Source organism: Pogoniulus pusillus, chromosome W (assembly GCF_015220805.1).
Source record: "Pogoniulus pusillus isolate bPogPus1 chromosome W, bPogPus1.pri, whole genome shotgun sequence".
In the NCBI taxonomy this organism is placed as follows: Eukaryota; Metazoa; Chordata; class Aves; order Piciformes; family Lybiidae; genus Pogoniulus; species Pogoniulus pusillus.
The window spans coordinates 11064236-11081893 of record NC_087308.1 but is presented as its reverse complement, the minus strand read 5'-3'; the positions used below and the strand labels follow the sequence as shown (position 1 = coordinate 11081893).

Genomic DNA, 17658 nt, shown 5'->3' with positions numbered 1-17658 from the left:
AGTGTTGGCATTTGTGCAATGCCTGTGGGCAGAGCTCTCAGGGTTTGAAGAGCCCAGGCTGTCTGAGCAGCCAGGTTTGGCAGCTCTGTGCTAGTAATGACTTCTGCGTGCCAGGGGAAGAGGAGGCATTCCTCTGGCTGTTCCTTCACTTGCCCTTGCAGGAGAGGGAGGTGGAGCAGCCTTCCAGTGCTCACAGCTCTGTAGTTAGTGTTTTGATCTCAAGGTAATGCTGTTTCTGAACAGCTCTTTCTGAGTAAGTTCATGTCTTGGGTTAGTTGATGGTGGAGTGCTGCTGCTGGAGTGCTTCCGTGGGAGCTGGGCTAGCTGCTGGCACCTGCAGAAGTGAACTGGAAGTGGGAAGCAGGGCTGAGATTTGTCCATTTCTCCTGTAAGAAGCTTCACTGAAAATGCAACAAGCCCCAGCTGTCTTCTAGGCCCCTTTTAAGTACTGGAAGGCTGCTCTAAGGTTTCCCCCACAGCCGCCTTCTCTCCAGGCTGAAGAGCTCCAAATCTTTTCAGTATGAAAAATGTAATGGCAGAAAACCCTCTCTAAGAACATTCACAGGCACCCAAGCTTCAGCTCTGCCAGATTACCTTTCACCTTGTGTTCCACTAGAACACTTCAAGACGTGGTTTAGTGGCTGTGGGGGTGTTGGGTTGATGGTTGGACTCGGTGACCTTGAAGGTCTTTTCCAGCCAAAAGAGTTCTGGTTCTTTAGACAGAGGCAGTAAGAGAACTGCATTGCTGTAATGAAGTAAACATCCATTCAGAAGAGATGTTGAGGTGCTGGAAGGTGTCCAGAGAAGGGCAGCAAGGCTGGGGAGGGGCCTGGAGCACAGCCCTGTGAGGAGAGGCTGAGGGAGCTGGAGGTGTGCAGCCTGCAGAGGAGGAGGCTCAGGGCAGAGCTCATTGCTGTCTGCAGCTCCCTGCAGGGAGGCTGTAGCCAGGTGGGGTTGGGCTCTGCTGCCAGGCAAGCAGCAACAGAAGAGGGGACAAGTTGTGCCAGGGGAGGTCTAGGTCTAGGCTGGATGTTGTTAGGAAGTTGTTGTCAGAGAGAGTGATTGGCATTGGAATGGGCTGCCCAGGGAGGTGGTGGAGTGGCTGTGCCTGGAGGTGTTGAAGCCAAGCCTGGCTGGGGCACTTAGTGCCATGGTCTGGTTGATTATGTAGGGCTGGGTGCTAGGTTGGACTGGCTGAGCTTGGAGGTCTCTTCCAACCTGGCTGATTCTGTGATTCTATGATTGCTGCCCATAGACCTCAGAGCCTGGGAAACCTTTGTTGCTGAGCCTCCATGAACAAACCTCCAGCTGCATTTTGAAGGTTACTGTTCCTCCCTGGAGATGCTCAGGTCTCCCTCAGCCTCGAGCAAGTGGCAGATCCCAGTCTGATCTTTGCAGGAGCACTCAAAGGTGCCTGAAAGCAGAAGTTCTTGAAGTGCTCTGGACTCACAACGTCGTCATCCTCCAGCCAAGCTTCAGCTGCCAAGGACAAAGTGGAAAACATCCTCTTCTCACAGAGGACAGTCCCTGACACAACAACCCAGCCATTAAACAGTTTGCTGCTGTGGGCCTGCTGCCCACTCTTCCTGCTGGGTAGAGCCTTCCAGCGCCTTTGAGCTTGCCAGAGGAAGCGGATTGAGGGGGAGTGGTATCAGAGGGACAAAATTCCTTCTGGCTAATGAATTGGAAGCCTTCCTGAGCCCATTTCATTACAGGCTGTGGACAGCTGTCATTAGTTTTGATGCTTTTTCCCTTTGGTGAGGATCAGGCAGTCTGTTGTGCCAGCTGGGCACAGCCTTGCTGGGCCAGAGAAAGACTCACCCTGACAGTGGGCATCACCTGGAGAGGCACTGTAGAAAACTGCCTCCTGTTCACCAGGGGTCAGCACTAACCTGCCCTGGTTTCTGGTGCAGTACCTGCAGGGGGTGGGGTGGCCTCTTGCTGGCACCCACTGCAGCAGGACTTGTCAGAAACAGGAGGAGCAATCGGCAGGCAAGCAGAGAGGTGGGTGACAGGGTAAGGCCTGGGTATGGGTGCAAGGTCCTGCATAGCTCCTGCTGTTCCTCCTAGCTGTCAGAGCCTGGGTCTGAGCTCTGTCAGCTGTAGCTCATCCCACGGCCCTGCAGCAGCTGCCAGGCTGGTGCTTAGCTGCAGTCACCCATCCATGGAAGTCCTCTACTTGGCTGTTACTGTGGGAGCCAAGGATGATGTAGCAGTCACTTGAGGAAGGATGTGACAGATTGCATCACTTCACCCTGCTCTGCAGGCTGTGCTGCTGGCAGGCTTCACCAGGTTGCCTGCAGGCCACAGTGCCTGGGGTGGGCTCCACTGGTGGCTGAGGGCAGCAGAGTTGAAAGGGAAGGTAGATTGCTCTCCTTTGTGTCTGCCTGTGGTATTCTTCAGTGACAGGACAAGGAATGGTGGGTGCAAGCTAGAACACAGGAGGTTCCACCTTAACATGAGACACTTCATGGTGAGGGTGATGGAGCACTGGGGCAAGCTGCACAGAGGGTGATGGAGCACTGGGGCAGGCTGCCAGAGGGTGATGGAGTACTGGGGCAGGCTGCCAGAGGGTGATAGAGCACTGGGGAGGGTGATGGAGCACTGGGGCAGGCTGCACAGAGGGTGTTGGAGCACTGGGGCAAGCTGCACAGAGGGTGATGGAGCACTGGGGCAAGCTGCACAGAGGGTGATGGAGCACTGGGGCAAGCTGCACAGAGGGTGATGGAGTACTGGGGCAGGCTGCCAGAGGGTGATGGAGTACTGGGGCAGGCTGCCAGAGCGTGATGGAGTACTGGGGCAAGCTGCACAGAGGGTGATGGAGCACTGGGGCAGGCTGCACAGAGGGTGATGGAGCACTGGGGCAGGCTGCCAGAGGGTGATGGAGCACTGGGGCAAGCTGCCAGAGGGTGATGGAGCACTGGGGCAAGCTGCACAGAGGGTGATGGAGCACTGGGGCAGGCTGCACAGAGGGTGATGGAGCACTGGGGCAGGCTGCCAGAGGGTGATGGAGCACTGGGGCAGGCTGCCAGAGGGTGATGGAGTACTGGGGCAGGCTGCCCAGAGAGGTTATGGAGTCTCCTTGTCTGGAGACTTTCCAAACCTGCTGAATGTGTTCCTGGGTGACCTGTCCTGGGTGATCCTGCTCTGGCAGGGGTTTGACCTTGGTGATCTTACTTTCCAGCAGCAGTTCCATCCTTATTACTCTCCCATCCTACTCCATTGTGTGTTACAGGAATCTCTTCTTTACCTGCTTCCAGCTCCTCAAGCTTCTCTCATCTTTCCTAATCACCCTAGGCCTGCTCATTTTTTAATGCTTTGACTTTCTTACTGTTTCAGCCTTGTCTGCTCCTTAAGCTTCAGCATGCAGGAGTCACTGCAAAGCTTATGGCAAAGCCAAAAGTGCTCCAGACTCACACACATGCAGAGACCTCTCCTTGGAGCTTTGCTGAGTTTCCTCTCCTTTGCTTCTAGGGTGCAGGGCTCCCTGGAGCCAGTTCTGAAGTCTGGCTGCTCTTCTGCAGTGCCAGATGGTGCCCACAGACATGGTCCTCCAAAGCTCTATGCTTCACTCAACTCTTCTTCCTGGGATGCCAGAGGGGCCTGAGGCAGTGCTTGCTGTCCTAGACCACTGAATCTCGCTCCCTGGGAATGTCTGGCACCAGCCTTACAATTCCCATTCTGCCCTCTGCTTTTAATCCCAACTTTCACTGCACTTTCACCATCTGCTGCTACCTCCAGCTGTCAGCTTTTACAGGAACACTCTCTGAGCCTATCTGCAGCTCCAAGAAACCTTCTCTCCAGGTGCTCTGCAAGAATGGGCTGTCCTTGGCCAGCAGTCAGCCCCAGCCAGCACATCCCCCCGGCCCCTTCAGTGAGCTGGCTGTGGTTCAGCTTCTGTTGCTTTTTCCTTTCCTTCCTCGTTTCTCCAGGGCAAGCTGTCCCTGCAGCCTGCTGCCACCTCTTGTGCACCTCCTTCCTTGGAGCTGCCAACAGAAGCACTTTGTGTGAGTTTTACTCTCTGTGCTGAAGGATGAGCAGCTCTCAGCTTCGATGGTGGTTTTGCCTCTGCAGCAGCCACTTGTCCCTGTGTCCCTTGTCACTTCTCTCAGGGGCACAGCTGCCCCAGGACAATGTGGCCCCCTCCTCCTGCAGCCTCCAGGCTGTTTTCATCACTGCACCTTCTCCAGAGACACTGCAAATGAAACCTGCACTTCTTTTAGGGACAAACAGACATTAAGAGCCAGTAATAATCACCTGAGGTAGCTGAAACGGGGAGGGGGGAGCTGCAGAATTCCAGGAAGGAAGCACAGAGGGCAGGTGACAGTGCCCAGGTCCCTGTCTGCAGCACAGAAGTGTGGACAGTCCCCTCTGGCCTGGAGCCTGTGGGGTTTATGTCTCGTGTACTGCTGAAAGAGATGTTAAAAGGCCTGAGTGTTCTCCAGCCTCTCTGGTACACCCTGAGCATTACTCAAGATAGATGATGGAGGAAAGTGAGGAAGAGGATGTAAAGAGGAAACATTTTGCTTCATCCTTGAAACCCTTTCCAGCCCTCATGATCTCTGCCAGGCAACAGAGCGCAGGAGAAAATGAGTGAAGCCATTTGATGGCTGAAAAGGACCAAGGCTCTCAGGAGCAAGGCCAAGCTTTATTTGGATGTGGAGCCTCACCACTGGTGATGTTTCTGAGGGGAAGGAATGCACAACTCTGCTCAGCCCTCGAGTTTCTTCATCCCCTATCATCATCTGGGGCAGCTTTGCCAGCCTGTGGGGAGGTTAAGAGCAGTGAGCCCCAAGAGGGCAACAGGTGGGATGCTCAGAGGCAGGCTACTGCAGAGGGCTGTGCACACAGCTGTGTCTTGCTGCTCTCCTTCCCCTTGGATTCATGCAAACATCTATCAGAGTCTCCTGAGCTCTTTGCCTTCTGAGCAAGACAGATCTAAGCTCTTGCTGCCAGCTCCTACTACTAGAAATGCCTTTAAACACCCACACATCTTTTGCTCTGCTCACACTTAATTACGAGCTCATTTGACAACTGACACTTAATTAAGGTGATTTCCTTTCATACTTTCCCTTCTCTCTCCTAGCTCAACTGATTGTTCACAGATGCCAGCACTGACACCACTGCAGTCTTGCTCTTTGCCTTTTCCCTTCCCTGCTGCTTGTGCCAAAGATGGTTTTCAGTTGTTCTCTAATAATGGCTTCAGTGTCTTTGTTGGGCTTTGTTGTTTGGGTTTGGTTCCCCCCTCACTGGAGTGCATGTCCCAGAATTTAATGGAAGACAATGTCATTTGTCCAGGAAAAGGAAAGTACACTAAAGAACATGAAAAGGAAGCACTTCTCTCCCAAAAGAGAGGCAGGTCCAAAATGAAATGACTTGGCTTTGCCAACCTTTTGTGAGACTCCTTCCCAACAGTTCACTGAACTTGTGTGGTCCTAAGATGTGGGCTCCTGCTTGCTCCTGTTGTGGCCCTTCCCACTCACAGAACCACAGAATGTCAGGGGTTGGAAGCAGCCTTCACAGATCATTGAGTCCAAGTCCCCTGCCCAAGCAGCATCACCCAGGGCAGGTCACAAAGGATGTTGAGGTACTGGAATGTGTCCAGAGAAGGGCACAAGGCTGGGGAGAGGCCTGGAGCACAGCCCTGTGAGGAGAGGCTGAGGGAGCTGGGGGTGTGCAGCCTGCAGAAGAGAAGGCTCAGGGCAGAGCTCATTGCTGTCTGCAGCTCCCTGCAGGGAGGCTGTAGCCAGGTGGGGTTGGGCTCTGCTGCCAGGCAGGCAGCAACAGAACAAGGGGACACAGCCTGAAGTTGTGCCAGGGCAGGTCTAGGCTGGATGTTAGGAGGAAATTGTTGTCAGAGAGAGTGATTGGCATTGGAATGGGCTGCCCAGGGAGGTAGTAGAGTGGCTGTGGCTGGAGGTGTTGAAGCCAAGCCTGGCTGGGGCACTTGGTGCCATGGTCTGGTTGATTGTGTAGGGCTGGGTGCTAGGTTGGGCTGGCTGAGCTTGGAGCTCTCTTCCAACCTGCTGGATTCTATACTTCTATACATCCAGGAGAGTTTTGAAAGTCTCCAGGGAAGGAGACTCCATAAGCTCCCTGGGCAGCCTGTTCCAGGGCTCTGTCACCCTCACCACGCAGAAGTGTCTCCTCATATTGAGATGGAGCCTCCTGTGTTCTGGCTTGTACCCATTGTTCCTTGTCCTGTCACTGAGCACCACCAGAAACAGCCTGGCCCCCCTCAGATATTTCTAGACATTGATCAGGTCCTCTCTCAGCCTTCACTTCCCCAGACTAAACAGCCCCAGGGCTCTCAATCTTCCTTCAGGGGAGAGATGTTCCAGTCCCTTCACCATCCTTACAGCTCTCCACAGATCCCTGTCCCTCTGGCACTGGGCTGCTGCTACTGCCACACTGCATTTCCCAGTGACCTTACTGGGAGCTGTGTGTGCACTGGGCTCAGCTTAAAGAGGCTGAGGACAAAGCTCTGAGGAGCCTGCTGGCAGACTTCTCCTAAGCCTCTCAGAGGATCCAGGTTATACTGCTTTTAGTTCGTCCTTGCCCACTTACCATGATGCCACAAGGAACCTCACAGACACTTCTCCAGAGGGAAATGGAAAATACCTTTCAATTTGCCAGCAGCAAAACAAAACAACCCCAAACCTGCTGCTGCCAGCTCTGTCTTCTGCAGACTCATCCAGCCTCAGTGTTCCTTTCACACCCAGGGAAGAATAAGCTATTGTCTGTCACAGGCAAAAAAAGAAATGCCATTTCCTTAGCTACAACCTGAGAAGGAAAAAATATCCTTCATAATTCCTGACAAGATTCCATCCTTCTGAAAGGGAAAAGTGATCTTCTGTTTTCCCTACCCCCTAAAAAAAACCCCAATGTCATGAAGGCTGTGATGTCTGTTACACAAAGAATGTTCTCCCACAGCAGAGCAGTTACTCTCAGACAGCTCATCCATTACTCCCCTCCAGGTCCTTATTTCATGTAAGGCAGCAGGGTGGCACAATGGTTTTCTCCAGATCTTCAAACCTAATAAGGTCTTGACAGAAATGTGTGGTTTGTCATAAGCAGATAATTCTTAGCTGCCTGAATAAACTCCACAGGACTCTCTCAGCCTCTTAGCTTTGCACCTCTGGAGGGTTAGAGCCAAGAGAGCTGGAAGAATCCACGGTGGCTGAAAATGAGAAGACAAAGTCCTTCCCTGAATGAAATTCTCCCAACTTCATCAACTCCAAGGAAGCTACAATGATTGACAACCTCTCTAGGCTGCTTCCAGCACAGTTTCATAAGCAGGAGGGTGAAAGTGGGAATAAGAAAAGGCAGAATTATAGATAAATAAAAGAGAAAGGAGACTGCCTGAGGTCTGCCAGGGAGCCTCGCTCAGCTCACCCCTCCAGTACATGGGATTGGTTAGCCTGGAGAAGAGGAGGCTCAGAGGTGACCTTATTGCTGTCTACAACTACCTGAGGGGTGGTTGTGGCCAGGAGGAGGTTGCTCTCTTCTCTCAGGTGGCCAACACCAGAACGAGAGGACACAGCCTCAGGCTGTGCCAGGGGAAATTTAGGCTGGAGGTGAGGAGAAAGTTCTTCACTGAGAGAGTCATTGGCCACTGGAATGGGCTGCCCGGGGAGGTGGTGGAGTCGCCGTCCCTGGGGCACTTCAAGGCAAGGTTGGATGTGGCACTTGGTGCCATGGTCTAGCCTTGAGCTCTGTGGTAAAGGGTTGGACTTGATGATCTGTGAGGTCTCTTCCAATCCTAATAATACTGTGATACTGTATGATACATAACAGTGTTGTCTTCATCTGGAGAGAGGCTGAGCACTCACTTGTGTGAGTGAAGGAAGGATGGAATTCCTGCCCAGCCCTATCTCACCAGGGCCAGTGGGTGAGAAGAGGGCTGATGCCAGCTGCTCAACCCTGCTGTAAGGCAAATGCCCCTATTGTGAGAAGAGGCAAGCTCTGGTGCTCATCAGAACCTCATGGCAAAGTAGCCCAGCCACAGACAGAGGCCATTTTGGAGCCCTGAGTCCATCTAGGTCCCAGGCAATCACTCCACTGGGGAGAAGGAACAAAAGCAGGAAGAAATTCAGGGAAGCATGGGTTTTGCCAGCAGTGGCTGAGTAGCGTTCACAAGGAGTGCTCTGCCCAAGCAGCCCAGGGAGCTGGTGCCTGGCTCCAGGAGCTGGGCACCTCCCTGCAGCCAGCACCTCTGCCCTCCCTCACGCCGGCTCAGGGAGAGCAGCCGTGCCCAGCTCTGCACAGACAGACTGACTGCAGCCTGCAGGAAGACAGTGAAGGAGGTCACAGTCTCCCCAGCAGCCTTAGCTCAGGTTTTGCCTCCCTGCTTGCTGCACAGCCTGTGGCAGCTGCAGAAGCCCTGGCCCAGGCTTCCCAGACAGGTTGTGGAGTCTCCTCTGGAGACTTTGCAAACCCATCCAGACATGTTCCAGTGCACCCTGCTCTGCCAGGGAGGGTTGGACTAGGTCCTCTCCAAAGACCACTTCCAACCCCCACCATGCTGAGGTTCTGGGACTTGAAGGCACTCATGCTCCTGCCACCTGCTAGCTTCATCCCAGCCACCCAGGCTGTGGGACCTCAGTGCAACACCTGGGCTGTGGGCTTTGTCCCACCTGAGGCTTTTCAACAGTAAGACCTACCCCAAATCTTTCCTCATCCAGAGCAGTGCTTCAACTCCTCTGAACTTAGGAAGAGTCTCCTTTTCAGTAAAGGATTTGGAGAGGGCTCTCCCAGAGGACCACTGATTAAGCTCCATGAGCTGCATGTGCAGAAGCAAGGACAGGCTTGAAGAGAGGAAGTGAGCAGCTGAAGGAAACTGCATTCTCCTTGCTGCTGTTTGGGTTTTCTTTCTAAATGTCACTTTCCCCACATGTAAATGTTGCACTTTGAAGATAAAGAGCAGCAGCCAGTGCAGTCAGCCCTGGTTCAGACCTCTGCCTTTTCCTTGTCATCCAAAACATTTACACAGTAGTCACATTTTTAAAGCCTCGACTTTCCTCTTGCCTAAGTTATTGATTTTGTTTTGCCACAGCCTCCCTGCAAATACTCCCTGAGTATTTATTTTTGCTAAACATTTGCTTGAACCACAGCTTTTTAATGCAAGGAGCATGCAAGGGGTGGATCCTTCATGTCTGGGTGTTCTTTGGGTTGGATTAGTTGTATTTTGGTCTTTAACTTTCATCCGTGCAGCCTGAAGGTTATTGCATCCCAACAGCCACGGGTGGTGCATTCCTGCTTACTTCTACCCCTCCTCATTTCCCATCACTGTAAGTTGTCCACTTCACAGTATGCAAGATAAAACACCAAGCTGACTCCCCAGGGCTCCTATTTTCCTATGTAGATGCCCCTGTTGACTTACTAGACTAAAGTAATTTGCTGACAGACGTCTAAGTAGCTGGGTAGCTGAACCAGCATCACTAAGCATCCTCACTGGCACGAAGGACAGCTAGCAGGCAAGGCTTTCACTGTGTCTTGGGCTTGGAAGCCAAAAGGGAAGCTTGGGATTGGCTTCTTTCAGTCCAGTGCCAAAGCATTTTGCTCTCCTCCTGACCATGTTATTTATTTGGTTGGTTTAATCAGTCCCAATGTGTCAGCAATGATGCAAATGCCATCATCACAGAGTTAACCAGGGTGGAAAAGTCCTCTGAGATCATCCAGTCCAACCTATCACCAACCCTTCACTTTAACTAACCCATGGCACCAAGTGCCTCATCCAGCCTCCTCTTAACCACCCCCAGGGATGGGGACTCCACCACCTCCCCGGGCAGCCCATTCCAGGGCCAATCACTCCTGCTGTGAAGAACTTCTTGCTAATGTCCAGCCTGACCCTGCCCTGGTGCAGCTGGAGGCTGTGTCCTTTTGTCCTGTCCCTGGGTGCCTGGCAGAAGAGCCCAACCCACCTGGCTACAGCCTCCTTTCAGGTAAAGAAGCAGCTGCTTGCCAGCCTTGCCGAGATGCCGACACCCACACCAAGCTTTCTGAGGCTCTTCCACAGTGGCACTCCCTCCCTGGACTTCATAAACAGCGATCTGCAAGCACTGCCTTCAGTGCTAATGATTCTTTTCTCTCTCTGTGAGGCTGGCCACGTTTAGAGCTGTGTCTTGAAGCCAAGAACTAATGAAACGTTTAATATTCTGGGATAATTCACCGCCGCGCATCAGAGCGTTGTAAAAAAGGCTCCCATCTGATGATGTCTGTACCTGGCAGGGTGCAGCCTGCATTTCTCACAGTGCTCCAGATAATATTGGTATTTAATGACTGTGCACTGCTAAGCCAAGGCTGGATGAATAGGCTGTCTCCCATCTCATTCTGCTTAAGGTGACAGGAACTTTCCTTTATGTCACAGCCGCCTGCAGCTGTCGGGATAGGCTCTGAAAGGAATCACTCTGTCAACCCACGACTGAATGGGCGACCACAAGAATGAGGCTGTTGTCTTACTGGCTTGGGATTGCTTTAATAAAAGCATTTGTATTCCAGAGAGGAGGCAAGAATGCAATTAACCATTGACACAACTGAACAGGCACATTGTCTAAGTGCTGCGTTAGGAAGCCACTTCAAGAATATTTATTTTGATGCTATGCTTTGCTTTACACTTCCTTGGCAACATAATGAAGGCAACACTCAAAAGAATCCCTGTCCCATTTTGACACCTTTGAATTAAGTAGAACTCTGTCCTTGCTGGCTATGCCTCTCTGCAAAGGATCTGAGATACCTCCTGCCTCTGCCTGAAGAGATTTTTGAAGAGAAGAGGAGGTTTTGGCAGATGTTTGAGCTGCATTTCTTCATCTCTGAAGAGAGATTGTGAGTGGGTATGGTCAAAAATGTATTTACAGGGGTGAAGCTCATTTGGTGTTGATGACCACCAAAATAGGATCACAGAATGTCAGGGGCTGGAAGAGACCTCCAAAGCTCATCCAGTCCAAACTCCCCTGCCACAGCAAGATCAACTAGACCAGATCACACAGGAACACATCCAGGCAGGTTTTGAATATCTCCAGAGAGGGAGACTCCACCACCTCCCTGGGCAGCCCATTCCAATGCCAATCACTCTCTCTGACAACAGCTTCCTCCTCACATCCAGCATAGACCTGTCCTGACACAACTTGAGGCTGTGTCCCCTTGTTCTGTTACTGCTTGCCTGGCAGAAGGGAGCAACCCCACCTGGCTACAGCCTCCCTTCAGGTAGTTGCAGACAGCAATGAGCTCTGCCCTGAGCCTCCTCTTCTGCAGGCTGCACACCCCCAGCTCCCTCAGCCTCTCTGCATAGAGAGGCTCTTTTAGTAAAGAGCTTTAAAATGAAAGCTCTTTTATCTGTACCTGCCAGGGAATGCTGTTAATTGAATTATGGTGTTTTAAAGGGTTTTCAAATGGAATTCTGCTGGGTTTTCAGCTGGAATTTCAGCTGGTTTTCAACTCAGTTCTACAGGCAGCAGGATGATTCCAACTACAAGGCTACGTCGTGTTACAACACGAATTGCCTGCTGCCTTGCTTGCAAGAGGTGGCAGTGAAAACTAATTTACTACCCAAATACAATCCTGATTCTTTTTACATCATCTGTAGGCAAAAATAAAAAGGGAGGAAGGGTTTGTGGAGAAGTCAGCTGTACAAAACCTTTCCAAAGTACATGTAGGGTTTGGTTCTCATTCTGAAATGACTAAGAACTCCTGCTACCAAAAAGAACTCCTTTTGCAACCGACTGGGAAGCACAATATTACCTCCATAAAGGAAAAGCACATTGATTCTTAAAGAGGTAATTCATCATGTCACCTGCTACCATATTCCCCTGCTTCATACCTTAGTTTATTGACCAAGGACAAGGCAAGGAAAGAGGGGGGAAATGCAGTAGAGATTTATTAAACACTAATAATTTTTTTTAAAGTATTAGAAACTCTAAAACTCATCCCCTTAAACAGAGTTATTGATAACAGCTCTTCTGGAGCACAGCAGGTTGTAAGGAACACCATTACTTTACTTCAGAGATAATGGAGAAGGCAACCAGCTGATGTTGTAAGGATGTCCTCCCTGAAGAGGTTACTGAGGACACTGGTGTGGCTGTTCTCTAGGCAGTGAAATCAAATTCTGAGCTGTTTTTGTCCTCTGTCTGGGGGAAATCACCAGCACAGCCAAGGGAAGGGCTGGTGCCAGCACTCCTGGGGCACATTTGGGTGCCTGCTTCCTTGACATTGCAAGCAGTGTGTGGGGGCAAGGCTGTTGATGTTGACTTACTAGACTAAAGTAATCTGCTGACAGACACCTAAGTAGCTGGGTAGCTGAACCAGCATCACTAAGCATCCTCACTGGCATGAAGGACAGCTAGCAGGCAAGGCTTTCACTGTGTCTTGGGCTTGGAAGCCAAAAGGGAAGCTTGGGATTGGCTTCTTTCAGTCCAGTGCCAAAGCATTTTGCTCTCCTCCTGACCATGTTATTTATTTGGTTAGTTTAATCAGTCCCAATGTGTCAGCAATGATGCAAATGCCATCATCACAGAGTTAACCAGGGTGGAAAAGTCCTCTGAGATCATCCAGTCCAACCTATCACCAACCCTTCACTTTAACTAACCCGTGGCACTAAGTGCCTCATCCAGCCTCCTCTTAACCACCCCCAGGGATGGGGACTCCACCACCTCCCCGGGCAGCCCATTCCAGGGCCAATCACTCTTGCTGTGAAGAACTTCTTGCTAATGTCCAGCCTGACCCTGCCCTGGTGCAGCTGGAGGCTGTGTCCTTTTGTCCTGTCCCTGGGTGCCTGGGGTACGTTTGGGTGCCTGCTGCCTTGACATTGCAAGTGGTGTGTGGGGGCAGGGCTGTGGGTGGGCTGACAGCAAGGCAGTCTGCACATTTTATGTCAGACTTGCCTTAGGAGGGATCATGACCAGAGATCACAGGACCACAGGATGTTAGGAGATGGAAGGGACCCAAAGATATCGAGCCCACAGACCCTCCCCCTTCCCCCCCCCCCCCCCCCCCCCCCCCCCCGCCAGAGCAGGACCATGCAATCTAGCTCAGCTCACAGAGGAACACATCTAGATGGGCCTTGAAAGTCTCTAGAGAAGGAGAACTGTTTACAACCAGCGAGAAAGTCAGGACCAGTTTCATGGTTGAACACTGATTGGTTCTGCCTCAAAGATGCCACTTCAGGTTGCTCTCCATCACACCTCCAACAGCTCTTGCACTTTCTGCTGCCCCTTCCAAGCTGGCCCTTAGTGATCCCTTGGGCAGTTGCCTTCCCACTGCCTCTGCACAGTGTTTGCCAAGGGAGGGTCTCTCCCTCAACCCAGGACCACAAAGTCTTTTGGGTGAAGATGAGGGCTATGTTTTTAATTACCTTATGCTGGTTTCTTATCTCAGTAGGTAAACAGTACTAATAAAACACTTCAGCAACAGCTTCTGCAGTACCAGGAGCTGCACATTCCACATGCTGTCGTTTGCTGTGCATTAACAACTTGCAAATCTGTCTCCTCCCATCAACAGACTCTTGTTCGGGTGATCACTTTGTGCCTCCCATCAACAAACGCATGGCTACCAAGACTGACGACTCGTGTGCTGATGCCGTACCAGCGCGTCTAGGCTCCCGGCAAAGCACAGGCTTGCTCTGAGACGGGGACACTGAGGAGGATTTGACTCAAGGTATCAACGATTCTAAGGCTCAGTGGTTTAGCACTAGACTTGGCAGAGTTAGATAGAGCTCAGCCTCGATGACCCGAAAGGTCTTTTCCCATGGAAACCTCTCGGTGAGGGTGCATGGACGGGTGCGGTGCCCACGGAACGCGGGCAGCCCCGGGGCCGTGGGTCCCTGCTGCAGAAACAAGATGCTGGGGGCAGTGGGCGGAAGAGGACAAAACTGGCTTCTTTCTTTATTCCAAACCGATCGTTTCAGACACTTTCTCCCGCGGCAGCAGCACCACCCGCCCGTCCCAGGACCGACGGCTTTGGCATGCGAGTCCGCAGCTCGCAACCGGGTTTGAGGTATCCGAGTTGAGCGGTGGCACCGCCGCGGGCTTCGCCGTCCCGGAGAGGGCTCCGCAGCCAGTGCCGATGCTGCCTCCTCCACCCGCCAGCCCCCGCCACACCACCAGGTTGGTCTCAGTTCGGTTCCACTGGATTCCGGTGGCCCCGCAGTCCCCCGGGACCGGCGGGAGGCGCCTGCGCGCTGCGGCCGCTCGGTGCCGGCCTGGGAGCTGGCGCCGCCCGCAGCCTCCTGCCGGCTTCTGCCTATTTTAGTCACAGCGGCGGGACGCGGTGCTGGCGGTGCCGGGAGCGGCGAGGAGCGGTCCCCAGAGTCGGTCCCCGTCCCGTCTGGGCGGCCGGGAAACTTTCCCAGGCTCCCGGCACAGCTAAGGGGAGCTGCAGGGCGGGGCCCGGGGCGGGCTGAAGCCCTGGCGCTGCCTCCGCCCGCCCCTCGCCGGCGCCGTCCAGTCAGCCCCGCCCTGACCGGCACCGGAGGGGCGACGGGGAGCCGAGGACGCCTCAGTGCGCCGCTGCCCTCCGGGGGCACCCGCCTCGGGGTCGAGGTGGCAGCGTGGGGCTGGCCGTCGGGGGAGGCACCGGGCGGTGTCCTGCGGGGTCTCGGCCCTGGGGGAAGCTGTGCTTGGCCCCAGCATGGTACAGCCCCGGCGCTGGGAAGCGGAGCGCCCCGTGCCAGCCCCGGCTAGAAGTTGCAGAGCTTTGCCGTGCCCCAGTTACACGGACGCGGGGCGCAGCGCCCTGCGCTGCCCCCCAGGGCCTGTCTGAAGTGGGAGCCCCCGATGCAGAGCTGGGCTTTGGGGTTTGTTCCCCAGCAGAGCGAGGTCTGTGGGTTCAGCCGCGGTGCCGCCGCTGCCCCACGCATGGGAGCAAACCCGGGGACTGTCGCAAAGCCAGCTCGGGATCCGGGCATTTCTAACGCCGACAAGGGGCTTGCTCCGTTACCGGCCGGCACTTGCTGCTTCTCTCTCTCCGTCAGCAAATGGTAAGAGCAGATGGACCCTGAAATTAAGATCTCGTTTTGCGTTTCGTAGAGTCATAGAATCACAGCTCTGGTTGGAGAGGATCTCCAAGATCATCGAGTCCAACCATCCTCTAACTCCACCAACTCCGGATTGCATTTCTCTCTTTCCACAGACAGAGCAAACCAAACAAACTCTTGCCCTCCCCAAACGATAATATTTCTTTCCAAACATATTTTCCCAAACCATAATATTTTTACTACGCTTTCTTCAGCTGTTCCCTAAAGCTTTGTGTGCGTTTAGGCTGTCGATCACTTCATGGGCAAACGTTTCATACAGATGATCTCTTGTGATACTGCATCGTGGACCACTTGGTAGTGTTACAAAGATGTCACTGGTGAAACCTGGCTTCCAGAGCTGGGGCTCGTTGCCACTTGGTTGATTAATGGGAATTTAATTGTATGCAGGCAAGGAAAAATGTCTTCACTGACCACAGAGAAGGAATTATTTCCACATCTGCAGAACTCTTGCTGTTCCACAAAGTTCTGTGTGATGCCAATTTGGAAAGCAGCTTAAAATGTTGAGGGGTGTCTGTTTTTAAGAAGTGCCTTGTCTGCAAAACAGCAAATGCCCTGCAAGTCCTGGAGGGAGGAGAGCAGGGATGGAAACAGAAGGAAATGTGTACAGGGCAGAGTCTGCAGCAGGGGAAACTGTGGTGAGGGAGGCTGAGAACAGAAAGTTGATGAAGGAATCAGGAAAGGAGTTGTTAACCTTTTTATTGTTAGGTGCACAGGCTCCTCAGAGGTGGGATTTTATCTTACCTTTCTGGTGTGTGAACTCTGAGCAGTGACTCCAGCTGTAACTGAACACGCTGCTGCTGCTGCTGCCCAGGCAGAAAGTGATTGTTGTGTAGTGAACAAAGCCTGGGTTTGTGTTATGTGGTGAGAGCATCCTGACTTTTGTAGGTAGAAGACAGATGAAAATGGTGTTAAGCTAGTGCCATATGCATGCTTGTGCCTAGTTGGATTTGCATGCAAAGCCTTTTGACATTTACTCCAGGAAAGCAAGGAGCAGAACTGTACTTCTATCTCCAAGCCTTCCACTAAAGTTAAACATCAGCTTCATCAGGGCATCCTCATTACCGTTCAGTGAGTTTCATCCTGGTTGAGAGCTCAGAGGGTACATAAATGCCTTTTTTTTTTCACGGGTCAGCAGGTCACAGAATGAGAGCAAATGGCCTCAGGTTGTTCCAGGAGAAGGTTAGGTTGAAGATTAGGGAAGATTTCTTTCCTACCAGAGCGGTCAGGCGTTGGAACAGGCTGCCCAGGGAGATGGTGGAGTCACCAAGCCTGGAGAGGGGGTTCAAGAAATGTGTGGAGGTGGCACTTTGGAACATGACTTAATGGCTGTGGTGGTGTTGGGTTGGATTGGCTGGGTTGGATTCAGGGGTCTTGGAGGGCTTCTGCGACTGAAACGGTTCTGTGGTTCTGTGCTGCTTGAACACATGGCTCATGACACAGCTTCTGCGTGATCCAGCTGGAGGTGCGGGGGCAGCGCAGTGAACCAAGCCTCTGTGAACTCCATTTCCCAGCAAAGAGAGGACTGTGTTCAGGTGGTTGGTTCAGGTGCCCTTCCGGAGGCACTGCTACACCCTACAGCCTCCAGGAAGCCGAATCCTGCAGAGTTCAACTCTAGTTCATTAACTCTAAAGTGCTCGCACAGTAGATGCTTTCTCTGTCACCACTTTAGGAGCTGAACTGCAGAAAAGCTTGGAACTTCTGCTTCACTTGGCAATCTTAGTTATAAAACACATCAAACCAGACCCCCTGAATTATAATTGGGCCACTGGACAAGAGCTCCAACATACCCAAGTGCTAGCAGTCCATAGTTCCAAAGAAGCCCAACATATTCATGTTTCCTAGGAGCAGAAGACCTTGAAAACGAAAAGGGGGGGGGGGGGAGTGGAGTGGGATAGTCTTCTTCATCTGGCAGGAGTACAACATGTACTGGTGGTTCATCAATTCTGATTCAAATTGGACTAAAATCTGTAATGCTTTTTTAAATGCCAGATCGTGCCTGGATGATAAAATAGATAGCATCTTCAATGCTGCCTTTGCAACCACAGAGGATTGCACTGTGGGTTTTGCAGTGATAAATGAAGAATCATTCAAGCAGTGGAAGCTATGTCTCTAGTAAGCTGGGCTTTGAATATTTAAAGACTAAATAATAGCAGCTTCTCTGTATGCAGCACTTCTAATGAACCCTAAACTGTTCCCTGTTGATGCCTTCCCCCTCACCCAGCCTTTTCTCCACTTAAATATATATATATATGTTGGCAGAAATCTGAGGGAATTGGAAGTAAAATCAAACCTTACCAAGCTCAGTCAGCTATAAGTCATAGAATCAAGCAGGGCTGGAAGGGACCACAAGGATCAGCCAGCTCCAACCTCCCTGCCATGGGCAGGGACACCTCACACTACATCAGGCTGTCCACAGCCTCATCCAGCCTGGCCTTAAACACCTCCAGGGATGGGGATTCCACCACCTCCCTGGGCAACCCATCCCAGGCTTTCACCACCCTCATGCTGAAGAGCTTCTTCCTAACATCCAGTCTGAATTTAGCCATTTCCAGCTTTGTTCCATTCCTCCCAGTCCTACCACTCCCTGACAGCCTAAAAAGTCCTTCCCCAGCTTTCTTGTGGCCTTAAGA

At 52.3% G+C, this 17658-nt stretch overlaps 1 protein-coding gene across 1 annotated transcript in view; it reads left to right on the top strand.

Moving 5' to 3' along the window:
* The first annotated feature begins 13011 nt into the window (after nucleotides 1-13011).
* The window catches only part of LOC135192840 (blood vessel epicardial substance-like), a 35130-nt gene continuing 30483 nt past the window's right edge, over nucleotides 13012-17658 (top strand). Inside the window, exons 1-2 of the mRNA XM_064176216.1 lie at nucleotides 13012-13650; nucleotides 13901-14099. The gene's annotated coding sequence lies outside the window, so the exon portion shown is untranslated. The remainder of the gene's footprint in view (nucleotides 13651-13900; nucleotides 14100-17658) is intronic.